Below are 23,185 nucleotides of genomic sequence, written 5' to 3'. Positions count from 1 at the left end.
TGTTCTTCAATTATTTGTTTTAGATGAGCATGAAGCTACCATTATTATTCCTAATATTTGTGACCTAAACAAGCCTTACCATGTTGTGCCAGTAGAGGTAGTAATGAATTGTAAATCAAATGAGGAGGATGAGGATCAAAATGAACCTATTCCTACTGATTACAATAGTGATGAGTTGGAAATCTTTAGAAAGGAAAAAAACAGAGAGATCAATGACAAGCTAGACAGATTCTTAGAGTTGGAAAATGGCATGTGCTTTAAAGATCGTAAAGAAGCTAAACGAATTGTGAGTTTTTACTATACTGTTAGAAAAGTTGCACTTAAAGTTGAACAAAGTGACTACAAGATTGAGATATTTCTGTGATATTGGTTGTCCATTTGAGTGTTTGATATCTGAAGATAGGAAAAATCAGGGATTCAAATTAAAACCTTGAACATCAAACACTCATGTGGTGAAAATGCTTTTAAGAATAGAAGAGTCACCCAAGAAGCTTTAGCACACTACTTCAAGAAAAAACTTCAGAATAATCCAAAGTACAACGTAAATGATACGAGACAAGATTTGGATGATAATTTTAATTTGTATGTTAGTTATTCCAAGATGAAGAGGGTTAAAAGGATTGTGTTAGAGAAATTGAAGGGTAGCTACATTGGTGAATTCAATAAGTTGGAGGGTTATGCTCAAGAATTGAGGGACAAAAACCTTGGTACTGATGTTATCATAAATATATCTAGAGAGGCTTTGGAACAAGGAAAAAAAAGATTCTTAAGAATATATGTGTGCATTCAAGATTTTAAAAATGGCTGGAAAGGAGGTTTGAGGCCTTTTATAGGGCTAGATGGGTCTTTTTAAAAAAAGTAAAATGCAAGGGAATCTTATTGGTTGCAATGGGACAAGATTCAATGAAACACCTCTATCCATTGGCTTGGGCAGTGGTGGACAGAGAGACACTTAGAAAATGAAAATGGTTTATTGAGTTGCTGAGAGATTCTCCAGACCTGGCAGATGGTGAAGGAGTAACATTCATGTCTCATATGCATAAGGTAGTTGTTTCTGATTTTAAGAACTTTCTGATTTTCAGTTCAATTCAGATGGGCTACTGAATGTTGTTAGTCAGGTGTTTCTTAAAGCACATCATAGATGGTGTGCAAGACACATAGAAGCTAATTGGAGCAAGGATTGGAAAATGTACAAATGAAGAAGTTATTGTGGTGGTGCGCCTGGAGAACCTATAAAGAAGAATTTCATGATCAAATGAAAGTCATGGGTGTTGTGTCTAAACAAGCTGCAAAGGATTTGGTATGGTACCCTGCACAAAACTGGTGCAGGGCTTATTTTGACACAGTCTGCAAAAACCACTCAGGTGAGAATAATTTTACAGAGTCATTCAACAAATGAATTCTAGAAGCGAGGACAAAACCTATAATCAAGATGTTAGAAAACATTAGAATCAAGGTGAGTTGTTACTGTTTATATTATCATTTTTTATATTACCTTAATCTAACTTTTAGGTTCTATGTAGGTTTTATTAATGTGGGATAATACTGAAAATTAGAGCTTGGTGTTTTTACAGTTTGATGATTTTGAGTTTTCAGCTCACAAAGTTGTACTTTTTCTTGTTCTTTCAAATTCTGGTGATTTTTGTTGTGATTCTATGACCTTGTTTCTCTTTATTTGAATCTCTTGGGTATTTACAAAACCAACTTATCAGGAACTGAATTCTACATTTGAGATTAAAGCCTTATAGAGCGGTGTTCAATTCTCTGTAAATTTATTTTCATTGATAGATCTAATTTTTTTAATAGAAATTACAGAATATAGCTTGATGTGATTGTTATATTGATAGGTTATGTTGATCTTACTTCTGTATTGTTATATAGATTATGAATAGGTTGCAAAAACTTGAAGAAGAGGGTAGAAATTGGTAAGGAGATTTTAGTCCATATGCCATGGAGTTGTATAATGATTTCAATTATCATTGCACAATGTTGTGAAGTTCAATGTAATGGAGACCAAGGATATGAGATAGTTGAGGGTGAAGATAGACATGTGGTGAATCTTAATAGGAAGAAGTGTACATGTAGGACATGGGACTTGACTGGTATACCATGCCAGAGAAGCTTACATGTTGATATACATGCATCAAATACAACCTGTTAGAGGTGAGAAGTTCTGGAAAGTTGATCCTTCTCATGCTATGGAGCCACCAGAAGTACTTAAATTGGTAGGAGGGCCAAAACTTAAGAGAAAGAGAGAAAAGGATGAGGCATGGAAAAGGGAAGGGGTGTGGTCAGCTTCAAGAAAAGGACTAAAAATGACATGCAGACATTGTAGTGCAACAGGTCACAACCAAAGAAGATGTCCTATGGCATGTAATTTTCTTTACGTGGTCCATATTTACACTAGTTAATTCAATATCTAACTAATTTTGTCATTTTTATAGCTTCAAAGATCAAAACAACCAGCCGCAAGATGTGCTAGTGTCAACACCCCAAGCCAGTCAAGAAGAATCTGGTAGTCTTCATGTCTACTCCTGACTTTTTTGCTTCTTCAAGTCAACAGAGTATCTAACCTGATGGTCCTTCAAAATCAAAGGAAATTGAAAAGAACCCTACATGACCTTCAAAGTCAAAGAGAAAAATAATTGTTGATGAATATGAGGATGCAACATGTTGCACCTTCAAGTGCAGTTGCTGATGAGGATGGAGGTGAGGATGGAGGTGAGCATGAAAGTGAAGACAAGCAGACAATTCTAAGGCCGAAGGCAATTTCTGAAGCTAGGACTAGGCTTCAAGCTAAAAAGATGTATATTCGACCAACTGGTACCAGGAGAATTGACTTCAAAGGAGATGACAATGGTGTGAGCATTCCAACTAATCTGCCATACTCACCAAGAAAATTGGCATGGAAAGGAAAAGAAGTTATGACTTCAAATCAGATGACAGTTGAAAAGGAGACAAGAATTGAAAAATTGAAGGCAAAGAAAGGAAAGAAGCTACAACATCAGATCAGTTGACAGTTGAAAAGGAGAAAAGAATTGGCAAATTGAAGGCAAAGAGGGGTGGGAAGAAGTAGTTGCATTATGAAGTTTTTTTTTGTTTTCCAGTTGCATTATGTATGTTGCTTTATCTGCGAAAATGTCTTGATGGTAGGCTTCACAGATCTTGTGAGTTGTGAATCCCCAGTGAAATTTCCTTTGAACTAAATTGAGTTGATAATTTCTAGTGTAGGGGGTGTTTCTTTAATTTTGGTTGTCTACTTAGTTGTACAGACGGCGAATTAGCGAAGATCATATTATACAGTTAACCTGCATTTGTGTAAAATTGAAAAGCAATTCATAATTTAGATGTTATACTAATTTGTAGATTGCTACAAAAATGCTGTAAAATTTGCAGATTGCACGTTTTGCTATTAAATTGCAGATTGTAAATTGCTATAAAAAAAATTTGCAGATCGCAGATTGTTGTAAAAACTGCAGATTGTATTTTTCTATAAAAGTTTACAGATTATAAATTAATGCAGGAAAGAAAGCCTCGGCCTGGTATTTTATTTTGACCGGCATACAAAATCTGTAAAAATTTGCAGATTGCTTTTTGCTGTTACAATTTGCAGATTGCAAGTTGTTGTAAACAATTGCAGATTGCTATAAAAATGCAGATTACTGTAAAATGCAGATTGCTAAATGTGAAAAATGCAGATTGCTAACATTAACAAGATTGCTAACAACTTTTTCATTACAATCAAGAGATCAACACGATTGCTGACAACATTCAACAAGCAAAACACGATGACATTACATCAGTTGTAACGTCCATATTGTTAACATTACATCAAAATATAAATGACTACACCACACTACTAACGACTACATACTAGTAGAACAGAGCTACACCAAACACAATATTCTTTACACAAGGATCATCATCACAAACAAGAAAGGAAGAAAATCAGGAACAAGATGATCACATTTATACGAATGATGAAATCTTCCATGCTGAAAGGTTTCTCCCAAATGGTGATTACTATAGTGGTTATTAGCTTGACATTTTCCCTCATGGACAAGGTAAAAATTGGTGGATGGATGTATGTATGTACGTTGGAGATTGGTTTCGTTCGCAAAACAATGGGGAAAGGTATGTTTAGTTGCCCCTCGAGGGCAATGTATGAGGGCACTTTCAAGATTGGATTTATGGATGGAGATGGTACCTATACGGGTATCAGTGGGACGACCTGGTCCTCCACCATTACTAGATCTCAAGCCATCAGCGTTTGATCCTCGAGAGGAGTATTGGACTAGATTTCCAATAGAAGGATCCAAGATCACACCTCCTCATCCGTCATGTGAATTCAGATAGAAGGATTATTGTCCGAAAGTTTTCAGGTAACGTTTCATTTCTATTACTTGATGGAAATGATGACTTTACAAAACGTTGAAACTAATGATCATCCATTGTAATGTTCCTCATGGAATTAAAGATGCTATTCGAAGTGGATGTAGATGATTATATGAGATCGATCTGTGGTAATGATGCTCTCCGAGAGCTTTGTTCTCCTGGATAAAGTGGAAGTTTTTTCTACTTGACAAATGATGATCGATATATGATCAAAACAATGAAGGCAGAAACAAAAGTAAGACTCTAAATAACTGCAATTTTTTTCTGCAAAGATCATTACTACCCCTTCTGAGGAACATTATGAATTTCGATGCCACTTATTTCCTTTGGTTATGAATTTCAAGTGCCACCATTTCCTTTGGGATGTTCTTCAATCGGTTTATTCCTAACGAATTGAATCTAATTCAGTTTTTTGATTGTGAGTCATCAATGACACATGACATGGAAGTTTACTATCGATCCAATCCAATAACCGCAAGATAATGAGCTAGGACGACAACATTTGAAGAATCAACGTGACGTCCACCATTTTCACGGGTCATAGCAGTAAGATATTCTTGCTATCAATTCACACTTACATGTACGAGACTCAACTTGTTGAAGTGAAGAAAAAGAAGAAGATGTCAACATGGAAACAACACAAAATTTAACAAATCTGATGAAGAAGATGATTTCCAAAAGAGCTCCAAGAACTCATAGAGTTGGGGGAAAATGTTTAGGTTTTTGTTTAATGAAATGGGTAATGGGTGTTTTATTTGGATGGGTTGGGTATTTTGAAAGATGGGTCGGGTGGATAGGGAGGTTTTGGGTCAAACAAATTAGTCTTTAATTAATTAAATTTCGAACCAATTACAATATGCCACGTAAGAAATGAAATAATTAAATATATTGACTAAGTAGTCTGTTAGCCAAAAGGGCAAAATAGGTTCCTAAAGGTTAACCCCAAGGGTATTTTGAGGACAAAAGGTAAACGAGGGGTACTTTTGCACCATTTCTAATATTATAAGGGTATTTTAGACCCTTCTCCGTAAAATTTTCTATCTCACTGTTAAATTTGTTGTGTAGGATTTGTAGAATCTTCCCCTGTTTTCCACTCCTCTTTTTGGTGGTGGGGGTGATTCAAATTTAACCTTTTCTAATCAATAGAATAAGAGAAGTCTATAGTTGGAATATTTTTAATCAGAATAGTATGCACTAAACGATTACTTTTTGGGAAGGTTCATCTACAATGATTTGGTTGTCTAATTTCACCTATCTCATAAATTTCATTGATTAAGGTCTCACTTGGTACGAGGAATAATTTTAGGATGAACTTATTCCATGTTTAATTGGGTTAAAATCATGGTATAACTTATCCCGAAATTAGCTATACCGGGTGTTTTAGTGTTATATTTATCCCACATTGAGTGTAGGATAACAATCCGGTATAACTCGTTCCCCAACCAAACATGCCCTAAGAGTTTTGCGCTTACTATCATTTAAAACAGAAGAGAAATATTGACTAGAAATTAAGTAGGAAGATATTACTTTTCCATTTCTTATAACCTATATGCTTAAGAAAGGATTTGATTCAGATCATGTACATATTTGCTGAGACAAGTTAAGTGCTTACTATATATGTGAAAGTATTTTACCATTTATATCTTCCATCTGCATGCAGATGACCGAGGATGATCCTGTTGAAACTAAGCTTGGTATGTTATCAGTTCCTCTCCAAGACAAGCTGAAGATCCCTCCGATCCAGAAACCACTACTCCAACTTCTAGCCTTTGGTCATCACGAGCTAAAAAACACGTCGTCGTCGTCTCAGAAGGTAACTGATAGCTCTGTGTTTCTCTGTTTGTGTGTCTGGGGATATACTTATGTAGTGGCCCCCTGCGCCACCTTGATCCACATGCATTGCAGAGTACTGGTTTTTCAGGTGGCCCAGGTCTCCACTGGCGTGTTTCTGTTTGAGTTCAAAATTACTTAGTGGTTAAACTGGGATAAATATGAATAAAATTCTTACAGGTCACAAACTAAAGCACAATGTTCATTGACTATGAAGATCTACTGTAAAAAGGTATTGAATGTATTTCACAAGACTGGAAGTGTCATGAAACTAGAGTATGTATAATATTATAAATAAGAGGAAATTCCCTTGTGTGAAACATGCATTTATCTTAAGGATGCTTCAACTGTTTCTTTACTCACATTTTCATCACTATGTTAAGGAATTATACAAGAAGGTGTAAGTTAGCCATAACCATGAGATTATGTTGGGCCATAAGATCCAGTCATTGCATAAACCTCTATCACATTTTGTGACGAAGAATCTATCCGTGTCTTAGCCACCACACTACAAAAGATACTCCCTCTTCTAGAAACTGGAATCAACTATGATCATCTCGATAGCTTTCACGAAGTTTAAAAGAAACTCCTCATTTTCTATCCCTAAAGCCGAAAGTGCCTTGTACATCATCATATCCTCTCGAAGTGGTCCCTATATGACTTCTAAAATACCTCATAAAATTAGTTTCTCAGCACGCATGATAACTCTGACAACCTAGTCTTACTCCTCATAGAACAAAGAAGCTTTTTTTGACTTCCTCGTCCAAACCTGTTTGCTGCACATATCCCTCCCAAAACTAGTTTAATGAATATTAAGTTATCATTCACCCTCCTAATTTCTACCACTTGCTCTTTGAGTTCCTTGTCTGCTAAAAGCCTACTCTATTTCTACTCCTCGATCTTCTTTAGTACCATAACTTAAATATCCATCTAATCCCTGACCTTGGATCCTACCCATTTGGTTTCTTGTACAAAAGCTTTATTGATCTTCCTCTCGATAAGAATCTTCACTAAATGTATCGATTTCCTTGCCAATGTCCCTATGTTTCAAGACCGAACTCTCAACCTAGGATCTCCCTTGGTACCCTCACCACCCCTGCCCCTGCCCCCGCTGCCAATCAAGTACATGACCATAAACTACACTAAACCTTGAAGCCACTAACGCCAGTTATAGAGTAATCAAGTGTGCAATAAACATCAAAAAATGGGCAACCCATAAACATTAATAGTCGCACAATTCAATGACGATAATAAATAGAAGAAATAAACTATAGAAAAGATATTGTTCAAAGTAGGAACCAAAAAATGTAGTAGCATTTATAATAGCGCAACAATAAATTCAAGAACGCAATATCAGATTAAGGAAATCAGTAAACAAGCAAGCAACAATTAGGGGCTGCACAATCTTTTAAGGAAAAATCATATTTAGAAAAATGAATCTACGATTTCTAGAACATGGGTGCACCACTAAAATACAGAAGGAAAAATGTATTGAGTAGGAAGTGATTCTAGGTCCTCTAAGTAAATCACCAAATATTTTATTAAGTTCAACATTTAGGCTTTTTTTTGCGTGAGTACCGACATATATTATTATTGGGAGGAGGCTTGGAACATTTTTCAGTTATAATGGGGTTGCACTATAGGTCGACCCTTAGCCTGTTCCCTTTTGCCTAAGTGATTAATGAATTGAAACGATATATTCAATGAAGGCTACTTTGTTTTTTTCCATTCACAGATGACATAGTATAAAATAACAACACATGGAGTGGAGTTAACGAAAAACTAGAAGTTTTGAGATAGATCTTAAATAATAAAGTTTTCAGGTTAATCAAAACTAAAACAAAGTACTTCGTGTGTAACTTCAATGACGTAACACTTAAGAAAGAGGTTGGAGTAAGGAATGACTCACAAATCCTATTCAAGACCTAGAGAGGAAACTTCAAGTATCTTGGGTCCATAATTAAAGGCTTATGATGTCGCACATCATATTGGAGTAGGGTGGGTAAATTGAAGGCATGCATCCCGGGGTACTTTGCAATAAAAATGTGTTGCCATAGATATGTTTCATAAAGTGGTGGTTAGACCTACATTGTTGTATGCATGCGGTAAGGGTTCTTCATGCTTGCGGTGTGTGTAAAAACCCTAGGGAGTGGTGAAGAGTGGTGTTTTGGGGAGTTCATCATCTAGACAATAAGGGCGATGGTTTTCATTAAAAACTTGGGAACTAAATGTGCATGAATGGTAGGGAGTGGGGGCCAAATCAACAATTTATCCTAAATGACCTCAGTTCCTTTTAGACTAATGGCAGATGTACTGAAAATTAATTAGCATTTGGCTCGAGCGATGAAAAAAGTAATGTACTCTAAGTTTTATTTTTTAACAGATTCACCTTTTTTTGGGTATTTATTGTTTATGCATGTGAGTCTTCAAAATTCATTTGCTGAACATATGGTACAGAATTCTTAAGCTTAACCTAATCAAGTATCCTGTAAAACATGAGATTGTTGATAAAGATAAGAGATGGGATATAGGCGGTGTATAGAACTCTCTTGATGCCACAATGGAGACATGGACCTCGTCTACCCATAAGATCTGATTATAAATGATTCAGTTCAAATCAGGTTGAATTTGTTGCTGCTAACCTTTAGAGTTCGATTTGCTCTCAAAATCTAAAATGTCTAAAGTGAGGTGAGAGTCACACTACATATATACAACTAAGAATTTGGTAGACTATAGCTTGTCATTTTATGGAAATAGATGAATTATGATAGATTTGTCATTTACTTCAATTTCTTTCCAATAATGCTTTTTTACATCCAGAAAAGAACTACTACATTAAATTTATTTCCAATAATGCTTTTTTACATCCATTTCCCCTTGCACTAGTACAATAATCAAATTGACCATTTTCCCTAAATATATGACGGTCTTTTATTACTTTAAGCGCGCGTGCGCGCGCGCACACACACACACACACACACATATTACTTTATTTTAATTTATTTACTTACAAAATTAGTCTTGACTTTCATGAAAAGTCGAGAAATTTACGAAAAGTTCTGATTTTTACAAAAAGTTACGAATTTTATGATTAGTTGCGACTTTTATGAAAAGTTGTGACTTTTATGAAATGTTGCGACTTTAATGAAGAACTGCGACTTTTATGAAAGATTGTGAACATTCTTAAGGGTTAAAACTTTTCCAAATAGTTGTGATCTTTCTGATAAAGAACAATAAATGAATAAATATTTGTTCATACTACCATATGTTGACTATAAATACAGAGATTTCTCTTATTTCAAAACAACAAAAATTTTGAAGCCCTTCTTCTTCTTCACAACAAAAATTTTGAAGCCCTTCTTCTTCTTCTTCACAATTAAATATTTGTGTATGTTACTCATGTTGAGTTGCTATGTGACAACATTGCTTATGTTATAGATCACGGTATATATTTTTGCAATTATTAATTTATTCTTATATGTTATTAAGGATAAATTATAATATGTAATAGTTTTCATTTTTCTTTACATTATTAATCTTTTATGTAAAATAATATAATGATTTAGTTCTAATGACTGATAGATTTTAAGTATTATTTTATATATTTTGTGATATTAAATTCTCGCACGAAGCGCAGATAGTTTTACTAGTGATGTATTAATTATTAGTATAACATAAGCTTAAAATCCTAGAAACTAAAGAATTTAACCATACTAAAATTAATTAAATATAGGATAAGTATATAAATAAGTGTAGTAATATAAGCGCATGCGTGTGTTTAAAGCCTTCATCTATATACATTTCTTCAATTTGGGAACTTTCTCGGCATTAGAGGGATTGAGGAAGATGAGGAGCCCAACGTCTATTTTCATGGCTTTTTGGAGTCCTTGCCATAACTCTCTTCCTTCTCCTCCTTGTTTTTTTTAATGTAATGCCATTACATTGACACATTGAAATTGTTATTGCAACTAATTTAATATTTATCAAAGATTCAATATTCAAATATATGTTTTTTGCCCCTTCTCATTCTAATGGGAACTTTATTCAAGATTCTATATTGAAATTATTTCTCATCCAAGATCAATTTGCTTTTTGACAATTTTAGGAGAACCCAAGAACTCGACCGTATAAATATGTCAACTAGAAATTTCCATCCTAGCATGAATGTCACTGCAATTGTCTTTTGATAGAAGTATTTTGTTCAGTGTTTATTTGATGGTGTGGAGTATGCTTAGTTCTTTATTTGAGGATGCAGCTATTAGGTTGTGAATAAAACTTATTTGGGGTAATAGTGATTTGCTGCTTTCTTTGTTTTGAATAAAGGGTTTTAAAAGGAGCAATCTTTTTATTGGATTTTTTGGGTAAACTGCTCTAAATATTATTTGTCGTGTTTTACTCACACTTAATAGCAGTTGAAAGGTGAGGGTTGGGGCGCGAGTATGGTGTTTTACTGATATTTTGAATATTAATGATAGATAACAATTGGTGAATGGAGTAGGAATTGAGATATTAGTGGGAAAAAACAAAGAATAAGAATGTTTAGGCAATAAAAGGAAGTGCTATAGAGAGAGCAACTAACTTTGCATTTAGAGCGAAAGAAATTAGAAAATTGCAAATACCCAAGCAAGAGACAACTTGACATGTCCATGTAGTTTTGGGTGGAGATCTTCACACTCAAAATGTACACTTTTAATGTCAAGAACTATGAACACATTCAGATGTGTATTTTCCACTGAATGCGAGGATTGATCAAATTGTTTTTCCACCCTCAGTTCTAGTTGTTTCATTTTGGATAGCCACATGGTCCATTATATTATTATTTATCTTGAAAAAAAGTATAATGCAAGACAGTACATTTATAATGACATGCATATGTAAGTCAAATGCCCTTTGAGACGCCACAATGTAATTCTACATTGAGGTCCAGAAAAACTAACAAACTTGTAAGTAAGCGCATGGTGATAAACATTGGAATTGACATGTTAAATGCACCTAAAAATTAGAATTTGACATATCTAATTCATTGAAATTCCATCCAATAAAAACGAAAGCTTCCTAGGACCCCCGCACATAGGGAGAACTTTAGTCCACCGGGCTGCCCTATTGAATCTTATGCATGCACCTCAAAATTCACTTAGGGTATGTTTGGAAAGTCACTTGGTAATTGGAATTGGTGTGATTACTAGAGTAGTAATTACCAACATAGTAATTGCAGTGACATGTTTGATTGCCACAATTTCAGATGTCCTATTTTGATGCCACAATGTAATTAGACATATTCACTTTGGATGCACAATTGCAATCATAAAATTATAATAAATTTTAAACATAAAATTTATTATTTAAAATTTATACTAGACAAATAAGAAACTTTATAAATGACATTAAATTAAATATTTCAGATATATATTCTTTTTTACAAATATATTAATTAATAAACATATTTCTGAAAAAATACTGAATTTATATTTTTTTCAAATTAATATATTTCAATTGAATTGATTGTAACAACTAAAAGTATGAAGTTTCTATGAACATCGTGAAATTCATGTTTGATAAAAAGAATAATATATAGATAAAATGTCATAAATTATTAAATATTTGACAAAAATATAATATGTCAAGTCTAATTAAAAAATAACGTGCAATGTAATTTCAATATTACTAAAACAAATGAAACTGAAAAAGTATAACATAAGTGATCAATTCAAAACAAAAAAATTTCAGATAATACTCTTATAACAAATTTCAACATAGCAATAAATATGATTTATTTTTATTTTTTTCAATAAAGAAAAGTAAGTCCATAGCCTTACTAAACAATAAATTTTCTTTTAATTTAAAAATTAGAATACTAATAAAATTATGCTAATGATAAAATAAGCATGACACAAATAAATAGATAATACGAAAAAATTACATAGAATCACGTAAAGTAAGGTTGAGAACAAGAAGAAAATAAAATATAATAATATAAAAAAACTTTTACAAATTTTTAGAATAATAAAATAAAATAAAAACTTTTACAAATTTTAAGAACAATAAAATACAAGAAGAATTGAAAATAATAGAAGTAAAAAAAATAAAACAAAAAATAAAAATAGAAATAAAAAAAAAGAAATTAAAAAGTAATCAGGTGATAGTTACACCATGTAATTACCAACAATTCACAGTCTCTGCCTGTGAATTGTATAGTGTAATTACCCCCTGCCAATTACACCAATTACCTGCTGACCAAGTAATTACCTATCCTTTCAAATAGGACAAGACAGTGTAATTACACAAATTACACCAAATCTAAGTACAAGGGTGTCCTTCCAAACTGGCCCTTAGAGATTTGGATTTTCTACAGGAACATTCATTGAGCAACAAGCATTATCTTCTGCCATTGGTGATAGAGACGTTGAGTGTTCTCTAGTAGTAGTTAGTGATATGAGCAACATACCTCCAAGACCAATCTCATTCGGAGGAATGTATATGTTCCTTGCTTAAATTAGAGTAGCATCTTTACCACCGTTTGGTATGTTTTCAAATTCTGATTGTTGTAGAATGTTATAAAGTTGCCTCTGGAGTCTTTGGATAGGTGCCAAAATGCATTGTGTAAGCTCTGATCTCTTTCTTTTTGGAACACTGTTAGGATTCCAGATAGGATCTTTGTTTGCTTCTCCCAACAAAAGTTAAATGTTAAATCACCTAAAACAATAAGATATTAATACAATAGAATTTATTTTGGTCAAGCTAGTATTATTTGTATGGTTAAAGTATAGTTGGACTTGTGAGTTCATATCTTTACTGAAAATCCTCAATTTCAGTTCATTATGTAAAGGAAAGTAAGTTCTCAAAATATAGGAGAGACACTATATTAAATGACCATTTAGCAAGAAAAAAACCAAAGATTGTGCTTGTAGAGTATCATATTGTAACACCCCAGAAATTTTTGAACTAATATTTGAGCCGTTAATCATAGTGAGTGATATTTCACCAAGGAATTAAAAATTTCTTAAGTATTAAGGTCAGTTCACTAGATTTAACACAAAGAATTCCAATAAAAAGGAATTCGATTGGAAATAGCAAAAGCTGAAATTTTGCAAGCTAAGCTAAGTATGAGTTTTAGGGGTCTAATCGTTTTAGGTTCAATTTTATAATCCTAATATACACCTAGGTTTTTAATTTATAGTTCAAGAAGAGGCAAGAAAACAAAAGAGGAGAAAAGTTGAGAAAAGAGACAAGGGTGAAGGCGTTCGTTGACGTTCTTGAGTTTAGTTGCGGATTTTCGCAATTAGTCTAATACCTAAGAGGTATGTAAACTTCCATAGTGTTGATTTAGTTCAGCCACACACCAAACATGTTATTTTCAGCGTGATTTCATTCTCAAAAAATGGAAGGATTTAAGTTCTTGACAGGTGTTCTTGAGGTTCATTGTAGACCTTGTCTTGTTGGCATTTTGATGATTTCTGACACACTCCGAAAATTCTATGACCTAGACTAGATCTTCAAAAAATTAATAATGATAATTTTAGACATAAATAAGTGTAATAAACTTGTCTAAAAAGTTTTAGAACCAAAACGCTAAGAAACGACTATGACGTTCTGAGACTAGCAAAATTGAATTAGTGAACGTCCTTAAGTTTTGGGAAGGTTTGGGAGTGTTGTTGAAGTATAAAACTTGTAAAAAGGCTTTAAATAGTTAAAATAATGTATATACGGTTAAAACGTCCAGGTACGACCCCCAAGGATCTCCCGAGGGGTCCACAAAGGACTCCACTTTGGACCAACCAAGCTGCCAAGAGGCAGCAGCTTTTGTGCTTAGAAGGAGTAAGTCCCGCGTAGCGGACTTGGCACACACAAAGCCAAAAGTTTGGTCTGCGACGTGGACACATTGTAGAATCTTCTGTTTCAAAAAATATTTTTGGAAATCTTGCGGGAACAACTCCCAACGCGGACTTGTTCCCCGATGAAAAATCTGAAATTTGAATTTGAGTTTGACTTCATTAAATGGTTAAGTTAAATGAGGGTTCTTTTGGGTATTTTAGGGGAGGGTTATATATTGTTTTTCCTTCAGTTTTCCCTCACAATCACTCACTCAAATCAAAACCCCAAAACAAATCCCAAAAGTTCTTCCTTCTCTGTACATTCTCTCTCTACTCATCCTCCATTGAAGAAGCTCTGAAGGTTGAAGAAGAAGACCAAATTCTTCAAGTTTATACTCAATTTCGTGGTGACCCATCTTTAAGGTATGGTTTCTTTCACTATTGGGATTCTTTTACCCAAGAGGTCCCTTCAAAAGATAACTTCTAAATCTCTCGAAAAACTAGGTTTTTCCCTCTCACGTGGATCTTCTTTGAAAAGCAAAATTATGAATCAATTGTGATGAATTAATGTTGTTTAAGTCTATATTGATGTTAATTGATGATTTCCTTTGAGATTTCCCTAAACCAATGTCTTTCCCCCAATTTCATGAAAACCTTGAATTGATATGATGAATTGTGAAGATCATGAACATGTGATTGAATATGTTGTTGTTAATTATGTAATTGCTTCTTGAATTTACCTCTTTTATGTATTTTTTTTAATGTATTCTTGGTAATGGAAGTATGAAGGTTCTTGTAAGGGCAAAGAAGGTATGTTAATTTGTTCTTCTTGAATTCAGTTGTGAATTATGAGTTATTTATATAGTAATGCTTCTATGTCTAATGTGTGGTTGTGATGTGATTCTAGGTATTGCTCATCCTTAACCCTAAGACATTGAATTAGACATGAGCTATGTATGCATGTATGATATGATTATTGTATGATTGAAAGTAGTTCCTTATAATTACGATAAAGTGTTAAGTGAAAGGTTTTACTCACTTGTATGTGGTTTCTAAAGTGAAAGGATAGTTCTCACTCATGAATTCCTATAAGCTATTATGATAAGATGTTCACATAGGGGTTTAGAAGATACTAATCTGATCTTGTATGATGAGTATGATGATTACTAAAGGGAATGAAAAGAAAGCTTAGCACCGAAAGGACATGTAAATGAGATGAAGGTCTCACGTGTAGTAAGTCCGGCCTCCCACATGGGTTTTCTCACGTTAGTAAGTCCGGATTCCCTAGTTATGTGTCGTCTCATGAGATGAAAACCTCAATGTCTAGTAAGTCAAGGTTTCTAGCAAAAATCTCCTTGACCCTTATCTATGTGCCCACATAGGACTCTAGTTTAGTGGATCCACCTAGATAGCTATGTACGAATGATTACACCTTAGGCAAGTGTTAACCCTATTTTTTCGGTGTGGGAGTAGAACATCGGATTCCATGTAGCTCACATGGTCTCATGTCGGTTATTGCACTTATTTCTATAATGTAAAAGTAAATGAACAAGTTAAGTCTGTGAACTCTTATTTAGGTTGTCTGGAAGGATACTACATAGGCTGAGGGAGGTATGGGACTTCTCTCACTCATTGTACATGTGGGATCCTAAGGGATGGTTCTAGTAGTGTTCTTTTACGATTATGACTATGATTATGATTATGTTGATAAGCTATGAGTAGTATTCATGTATTAATCATGTTATGATGACTTTAAGAGAATATGTTGTAAATATGTTGTGGGTTGCTTAATGTGATACTTAGCCTTGGACAGGATATGGGGTTCTATATTTGGCATTGCACAAGTATTGCTTTGGCGATCTACATGTTGGGTTGCTATTATGTTGAATTGACCTATTATGCTTATTATATATGCATGTTGAGTTAAATTTATAAAAAGCATGATTTTGACTAAATTGTCCTTTTATCATGCATTTATGAAGGAGCCATACTTAGTACATGTGGTTTGTACTAACCCATTTTCCCCTTTTTTTCCCAAACATTTTAGGTTCAGGCCATTGAGGAGATTCGTGGTCATTGAAGAAGAAGACTTGGCTCTTTCCTAAGTCAATTGGTGAGTCCTCATGAGTTCCGAGGTTAGAGCCACTCATCAAGCCTTATTAGTTTTGTCTATATTTTGAGACAATTATTCCATTCTCATATTGATACTTCTTTGTAGCCTATATGACATAATGTAATGAACTAAGGGCTATGCCCAAACTATTGTGATTCATACTCTTGTAGATGATTTCTATGTGAGATGAGACTTTAGACTTTCATATGATTTGTTATGCTAAAAGAGAAGTCTATGTACACTTTATATGTGAGGAGTCTATGTAAACTCCATATGTAAAGTTTTTAATTTATCTGAAACTTTTGACAAATGATGTGCTATGATGTATACTAAGGTCTTCTCTTAGTCCTCTTAGAGGACGGTGACTCTGGTTACGCCTAAGGGGTACTTTGGGTCGTAACAATATCCTAAGATGGAACTGATTGTTTGGAATGTTGTTTTGAGTGTACTAGTGTTTACTTAGGTTGGTTAATTGAATCTAAGGAAACTTAGGAAATGAAATCGATTGAAAGTGATTTAGGGTCCAAAAACGAGAGCAAAATTCATCGAAAGCATGTGTAGGGGGATGCTGGAGCGGCGCGCCCCAGATGCACCCAGTGGGCTGGGGCGGCATGCCGAAGTGCACCCAAATTCACTCTCTGACGATATGGGCTGGAACCCCAACGCGCCAAGGTCGCCTGCCCCCACTCCTTTTGTGTCAGTTGTCCGTTTAAGCTCATTTATAGTGTATCTTCACTCCTCTTGATTCTAAACACTTTAAAGTACTTATAACACTTATAAATGCTTCATAACGTGAATCATAACCTTGAAACAATAATTCAAATTCAAGGTAAAGTCAAGATTAAGTTTTGAGAGTTCTTTCGAACCTTTTGAGAGAGTCCCTTCGAGTCCGTTTGAGGAGCCTTCTCCAACTTTTAGTAACTTGTTTCAAGACTCAAGCAGGTATGAGGATGAAGATAATTTATTCATGAGTCTACTTTATCATCATGAGACCTCCATGTCATGAACCCAAACTCTTGAATTCATAATCCATATTCAAGAGAGAGAGTTAATAGTAAAGTTCAAGAAAGCTTTTGAGTTCGATTGTTAATCCTTTAAGGTAAACCATCAATTTGAAATAAATTTTGAGGAATTAAGTTAGGGAATGAGAATATTTGTATACATGAGTTCCATCTAGTTACCACTACACCATTTTAGACCTAAGGTCACACTAAATCTGGACAACGCTTGTAAAATGTTGCCTAAAATATTTGTAGCAATACTTTTAAAGTGTAGCCTTAATTTTTACCTTTTGACTAAAATATTATTGGCAACACTTATAAACTATACTCTTTAATGGCATATGCTATACTTCATAAGTGTGATCATATCATGACATAATTAGCAACGCCTATTTACACCTATAATTAAACTTTTAAAGTGTGTTATATTTATAATTCTAAAACAACACTTTACAAGTATGGCCTTAAAATTTTCTTAAACTTTTCATCATGTTATGAAACTATATAAATTAAGAAGAAGAACAAAGTACAAAGAAGAGAGAAAACTTCTTATTGCTCTTGATGTATATTCAGGATTCACATATATTTCACAAATCTTATTTACAATGAAGGAAAACCCCTTTATTTATAGGGGAAACCTAACTTGGTCCCAAGTAGGATTCCTAACCATATCCTAAAAGGACTCCATATAATTAGACATTCACTATAATATAAATTTTTTATAACACTCCCCTTTGAATGTCGGAAGATTATGTGCCTCATTAAAACTTTGCTAGATAAAATCCATAGGGAAAAAATCTAGTGAAAGAAAAAGAGTACACATATCTAATAATACCTTACAAGAAAAATTCAATGGGACAAAACCTTGTGAGGAAAAAAGAGTACATCACGTATTAGCTCCCCCTAATGTGAACATCAATCCAGAGACTTGAATCTTCGTTTTCCAAGCTTGTGCACCATCTTCTCAAAAGTTTTAGTTGGTAGATACTTGGGGAATAAATCAACTAATAGCATTACTTGAACAAACATGTTACATGTTGATATCACCATTCTTGGGGAGCTCATGTGTGTAGAAAAGCTTTAGTGAAATATGCTTCCTTCTATCTCCTTTTATGAATTAGACCTTCAAAACAAAAATTTCTGCAAATTCCTTACTTCAAATTCTTTAAGCAAAATAGTCAATTGCCTTTTGAAAACTTTTCAAGAGTTTCAATTCTAGTCATCAACTTGCATAATAATACTTGTATATGCTCTATACATTTTGAATCTATTTATTCCTCATTAGGATGATAAACAAGTTTTCCAAAAACTTGTATATGCTTTAGATTTTGAACCCATTGATATTTTCATATCAATTTTGTCAAGTGACAACATTCAATATTAGATGTATGACATCTTCTAGTGCCTAGATTGCAATTCAAATAAGCTTTACGTTTACCAAGATGCACCATTTCACTTTTCACTTGATAATTATTTCTACACCAACATGCTTTAATAGATGTAGAATTTATATCCTCATTATCTTTTACAATATTGCGCACTATTGTATCGAAGACATCGTCAATGATATATCATTTTGCATTGATTCACAATACGATAGAACTTATTGAGATCTCATCACTTTATTATTTTTAGGTAGCTACCCCTCTCATGAGGTTTCATAAAGTGTTATGTCGTAGTCTTTACAAGAGCACGTTGTCTCCTTATTATGATCATTTAGATTTTTTGATCCTCCCCCTTTTTCAAGGATTATTTTATTAGAATTGATTAGTATATCATGCTTCATGCATGTCTTAGACTCTATTCTTAAGGAACATCCAATAGGAGTATTTACAACTCTTGTGTTGTTTCTAGTCTCTCCCTTATGTTAGACAAACTAACATATATCTCAATCTTTTGAAGAATCTATGTTTGTGCATCATTGTATATTTATTGATTATATAATACATACAAAAATAATCAGATGAAAATATTTGGTCCCTAACCATAAATCAATTGAAAGAAAATCTGACCATAATTTATTGGTTTAATGCATACAATTACTTTTATATGCGGTATTATATTTCAGATCAAGACATGAAACTTTATTTTCACAAGCAATGATTTCACTATCTCAGACATTTAATGTCACAACATCTTGAGTATTTATCAATATTATCAAGATAAATTGTCTTGATTACATACTCTGAAAGTTGTGCACTTAACTCAATTATATTTGCACAAACAATTTTGCGAATGCCAAACTACAGGTTGACAACAAACACACATGTGATTATCTTATAGATGCATCTTTTTATCATATCACATGATAGGTGAACGGGCCCATATTCACCTTTAATACTTTTCATAATTTAGGGATTTAGTCTCAACATTAGTTGATCCAATCAACTTGTCATGAGAACGAGCAACAAATGAACAGAATTCTTAAAGAATCTTCTAGATTTTCATTGTATGTCCATCACTCAGTATGCACATCTTTGGGATGACCAAGTTATTCATATCAATTAATAAATTATTAGTATTCATAAGATCCAAGTTTATTATGTCATGTGCCTTTTTTGCTTTAGTAAATTCACAATTTATTACTATTATATGAGAAAAGTTCAATTTTAATACTTCGAGAGTACATTTCAGATTTTTTTTCTCAATTACTCTACCTCTTCTAAAGGTGAGTCGTGATCCCATCACGGAATAGACTAATCTGATTATCAGAAATTGTGTCTGTAATCATACTGTTTATGCAAATACTTTAGCACATCAAGTTACGAGATAATAATATGCACACATGAGACCATCTAGAAGAAACATCCATTAGGACCATTAAGTATCTAAACAATCCACTAGGTGGATGAATAGGTCTACAAATATTTGTATACGTTCCTAAAACGCTGGGAATTCAGTCTCAACTTCCATTTATGATGATCTCACAATTAATGTGCCTTGAAACAAGCAGTACAAGCAAATTCACCATTTAAAAGAACTTTTAGATTCTTCCATGGATGTACATTTTTATTTTCCATAATTCGTCTAAGTATTATAGACAAATGATGTCCCAAACAATCATGCCAAATTAAGAAATTATTGAAATTAGTAAACTTCTTATTTAGTATAGAATGTGCATCAATTGCACTAATTCTTGTTCAATCCAATCCTCAATATAAAACATGAAACTTTTCTATAATACATGTCTTCTTAGAGAAATTTCTTGGTAATACCATACCATTGACCAAAGGTCGCAATCTTTCTCATGTCTACCATGGTGACTTACTTCATTCCTTTTAATAATGCATCTATATTTTTAGCATTTATCAAAAGTTCCCATTCTTCAAGAATGGAACACAAACACGTGAGTATATCAAATTATAATAGCTTTGGTAGCTCATTCTATATTTATATGCATTATTCAATCACTTGTCTTCTTTCAGACATATTATGCACTACTACCACATTCACTTTAGTAATGAAGCAAATTCAGTAAATTTCATGACTTTTCATCAAAAACACATTAGTTTTTCTTTAGTCATTGTTATATGGTGCATTAAGACTCAAATTTAATGTCTTATATAAAGAGATTTTAGGCCATAAATTGAGAGACTTGAACTCAACATCTTTATCACTATAATGACCGAAACTTTTAATTTGATGTCATATCCTCTTTGGTGCGATTGGACATGAATCCATCATCTTACCCTCTTAGTGCGATTGGATGTGACTCCATCGTCTTATCCTCAACCAATGACATAATATGCTAAAGTGCAACAAAGCTCACTTTTGAGCTTTGAAATTACTTTCACTTTGCAAGTCTTCTAACAATCTGAATTAGATATGGATATGCCATATTTATATCCTGAATCAATTAGATTCCTAAAATTTAATGAGAAAAATCAATTATGTTACAAATAAGTACTGATAATAATATTTAATTAAAAAAAAAAGAAATAGAAGATCCATACAATTACTTTACCTCTGTTGGCCATCTCATGGCTTTTTCCACGTAATAATATAAATAAAGGCACAAACTTACAAAGAATTGTAAACATACCTCTAGTAAGGTAAAAGACATTAATTAATGTTAGTATATCGTGTGTAACATCAATGAATACACAACACACTACATATCCATATTTTTATGATTGGGTCAATCATTCATGGCCCCTATCTTGATTAGAGTCTCGTGCTGATAACGTGTTATGAAACTATATAAATTAAGAAGAAGAACAAAGTAGAGAGAAGAGAGAGTAGACTTCTTATTCCTCTTGATGTATATTCATGATTCACATATAATTCACAAATCTTATTTATAATGAAGGAAAACCCCTTTATTTATAGGGAAAACCTAACTTGATCCCAATAGAATTCCTAATTATATCCTAAAAGCATACCATATAATTAGACATGCACTATAATACAATTATAACACATCAAAATATTGTATTCCCTCTCATATATTCAACTCTCGCTCCCATTTCTAGTTAGCAAAAGAAAAAATCTCTCTACACATTAAAGCATTTTGCCCCAAACAAAAAAATACAGAAACCCTAAACCCTAACTTTCTCTCCTTCTCAGTTTTCTCCCAAAAATTCTCCATTGTAAGCTTATCGATGACAGGTGGACATTTTCATAATCCTTCTTCACCATTATCTTTCAGACGAGAGAAACAATCAGAAGAATCTTGAATTTAGAGGAATCGAAGGATCTATGAGTAGTGGCGATGAAGACAGATTTGGTCTCTCGGTGAATATGTCAGCTTCTTCTCATTCATCATTCTCACCATTTTGGATATCGGTTTTATCTAGAATTTTGCATGAATATCAGTTCTTGTAAACTTTGTTCTTTGTGCTTTCTGTTTGTTGGTGCTGGTATTTCAATATAAATCGGCGAGTATGTAAGTGTTGGATTCTATCTTTCTTAGAGATTATTGGTTTTGACATCTTCATTCTGCTTCTAAGGTTTTTGAATTTGTACTTCGTTTTCATTCTACTCATGAAGTTTTTGAATTTGTACTTCGTTTTCCTTTTTGTATTATACTTATCACAACTTTCTTCTCTCTAATTGGTGTTTTTGTGTTCTGGCATATATAACATTGCTATTGGATTGTTCTTAAAATGAAGCGACAAATTATGCACATGACCAAATACATTCATCCCATTCAACCTGGCAAATTAGGTGAGATCAACAACTAATAAGTTATGTTTACGAGTAGTGTTTAGGTTCTTGCGCAGAGAAAATTTGATTTTCTTTGTCTCATTTGGTAATATTCACTTGCTTAATTATTTCTACATAAGTACTCAGGAAATAATCATTTGCAAGTGGCAGTAGCCTTAGAGCAGGCTGAATTTTGTTAGCAGTAGCCTTTAACATAGTGAATGTGAGTCTCTTCTCCAGGATTGATTTTAGTCGTCCTACATTTAAAAACAATGAAACATATGGAGAACTAGGGGTGACAATCTCAGCCCATACTAAAAAATGAGTCCATTTTAACCATATTTAATGGTTTGGATCACTCATATTTTAATTGGTTAAATATGGACTTCAAACTATTGTAAGAGTCTCTACAAATATGGTCAAAATGGGTTAAATATGGGTATCCATATTTGACCCATAATCGATCACTTATTTTTACTTTCACTCAAAATTCTTAATTGAGCTAAAAAATAAAAAAATGATATTATTTTTTAGAAACAAAATTTTTTTGCAAGAACAAATTTTTTTTATTTTTGAAACAAAAATTAGGGGTAGGTTGGTGGAAGGTGGCAGGGAGGGTGGGTGGCGGAGGAGGGGGTATAATTGCTTTTTATCTTTTTACAAAACAATTTTCTTTTTGTTTTTGAAAAAGAAATAATTTGGGGTAGATTGATGGAATATGGAAGGGGGTAAATTTTTTTAAAAATTTTTCTTTTTGCAAAAACAGTTTTTCTTTTTTTGAAAAACAAAAAAAATTTAGGGTTAGGTTGTAGAAGATGGGGGAGGGGGGTCAGGGGGTGAGGTGGAGCGGAGGTAGGGGTAATGTTTTTTTTTTTTGCAAAAATAATTTT

At 33.3% G+C, this 23,185-nt stretch overlaps 1 protein-coding gene and 2 pseudogenes across 18 annotated transcripts in view; all 3 read left to right on the top strand.

The window, feature by feature from the left end:
- Positions 1-601: 601 nt before the first annotated feature.
- Positions 602-1,929, top strand: LOC107031523 (annotated as a pseudogene).
- A 209-nt stretch (positions 1,930-2,138) lies between these two features.
- Positions 2,139-3,076, top strand: LOC114074027 (annotated as a pseudogene).
- Positions 3,077-21,601: 18,525 nt separating this feature from the next.
- LOC107031524 overlaps positions 21,602-23,185 on the top strand; it is an 8,150-nt gene continuing 6,566 nt past the window's right edge. For 3 of the 18 annotated variants that reach the window (XR_003580289.1, XR_003580286.1, XR_001458223.2), the window contains exon 1: positions 21,603-22,316. The gene's annotated coding sequence lies outside the window, so the exon portion shown is untranslated. Of the gene's footprint in view, positions 22,317-23,185 lie in introns of all 18 variants that reach the window. The other 15 variants (XR_003580290.1, XR_003580277.1, XR_001458233.2 and 12 more) reach the window with 13 other exon arrangements.

Source organism: Solanum pennellii, chromosome 9 (genome assembly GCF_001406875.1).
Source record: "Solanum pennellii chromosome 9, SPENNV200".
Taxonomy (NCBI): Eukaryota; Viridiplantae; Streptophyta; class Magnoliopsida; order Solanales; family Solanaceae; genus Solanum; species Solanum pennellii.
Note: the sequence above shows the minus strand (reverse complement) of the source record. Positions and strands in the feature narration are given on the sequence as shown.